Raw genomic sequence first — 1,886 nt, forward strand, 5'->3', positions numbered from 1 at the left:
TAACAGACTGTGGATGTTACTTGTGAAGAATGGTTATTCTAGAAAGCTTAATTGTGCTCATAAGGAACCTATACATAGAACTATAGGCAGTCGTTACAACAAAACAAGGGGATACTGAATAGTTTAAAATCAGCAAATGTGCATACCAGAATTATATCTTTTTACTATACTTATTCAATCATTATGCTGAGCAAATAATCCAAGATACTGGATTATATGAAGAACATGTTATCAGGATTGAAGACTCACTAATAACCTGTGATATTCAGATGACACAACTTTGATTGCTGGAAGTGAAAAAAAGCTTGAAATGTTTTCTGATAAAGATCAAAGACTATAGCATTCAGTATGGATTTTTACCTCAATGTAAAGTAAACAATAAACTATGCAGGTGCATCAACAGATAACATCTATATAAATCTAATAAATGGAGAAAAGATTGAAGTTGTCAAAGACTTCATTTTACTTGAATCTGCATTTAATGCTCCTGGAAGCAGTTGTCAGGAAATTAAACGACATATTGCATAAAGCAAATCTGCTGCAAAACACCTTTTTAAAGGGTTCAGGACTAAGGTGCGCCAGACTCAAGACTTGATATTTTTAATTGTGTCATATGTATGTGAAAGTTGGAAAATATATATTTGAAAATTGGGCAATGACTAAGGAAGACTGTAGAAGAATTGATGCATTTGTACTACGGTTATTTTAACATTCCTATTCTACCTCATTTATGTCTCTGTTCTGTACAGTAAAAGGAAACTCACACAGTGTAGTCTCTTCTGTAAAGGGATAGAATTTAGTGTAAAATTTAATTTTATAGAGTTTGGAAGCAATCCATAGCCTATAATCATCTACATTAGTATGTATTCATACAGTGAAACGTGGGAAAGCCAGAACCTGTATGTGGCAGAAACCTGACAGAAAATGGAAACTAAAGTGTTTTCCAATAGAGAGCAAGAGTTAAGTGGTAAGTTTGAATCTTGTCAAAGGTAGAAAACTTGCATTATCGTTGTGTTGTTTGGTGCCATGTCGTAACTACCCTATGCACAACCGAACAAAATACTGCCCGATCCTGGGCCGTTGTCATAGTTGTTAGTTTGAACCCATTGCTGCTACCACTGTGCAAATACATCTCATTGGAGGTCTTCCTCTTTCTTGCTGACACTTCACTTTACCAAGCATGATGTCTTTCTCCGGGACTGCTCCCTCTTGATAACATGTCCAAAGCATGAGTGAAGAAGTCACGCCATCCTGGCTTCTAAAGGAGCATCAGAACTTGAAAGATGCTCCTTTAGAAAGTCAGTCCCATTGGGTTTGGGCTCATACTGGTTTCACTGTATTTGAAGATGTTCTGCTATGTACAGTATACTAGAAAGAAACATAAAATGTTTAATAAAAACAGAAGAAGAAAGCATATTTCAAGTTGTCTACTTGTGACTTACCTTTATGCACACAAAGAAAAGGAATTTCTAAAATAAAAAAATGATCATCTGTTCATGTAATTAATTACCATTTGTGTTTGAATAGAATCATATGGATGCATTTTCATTAATGAAATGTTCAGGTGCTCACTTAAATTTTCATTTCTGTTCTTTTAAATTTTGACCAACAAGATGGTCAAACGAAGAAAAGATCTCTGTGTGTAAACTATACTCACACAGGCACACATATCTACCTCACCCTCACACAGCCCTCAAACACATACATACACAAATGGCATGCAATTATATGTGAATTTTATCACTCAACCCTATTCTGTTGTATGTCTTAAGGGCAAATATTAATACTCTGAAAAATTATAAAGATGTCAGCTTGAGGACTAAGGTGCGCCTGACCCAAGCCATGGTATTTTCAATAACCTCATATGCATGTGAAAGCTGGACAGT

This window comes from Chrysochloris asiatica, unplaced genomic scaffold (genome assembly GCF_000296735.1).
Source record: "Chrysochloris asiatica unplaced genomic scaffold, ChrAsi1.0 scaffold00175, whole genome shotgun sequence".
NCBI classification, from domain to species: Eukaryota; Metazoa; Chordata; class Mammalia; order Afrosoricida; family Chrysochloridae; genus Chrysochloris; species Chrysochloris asiatica.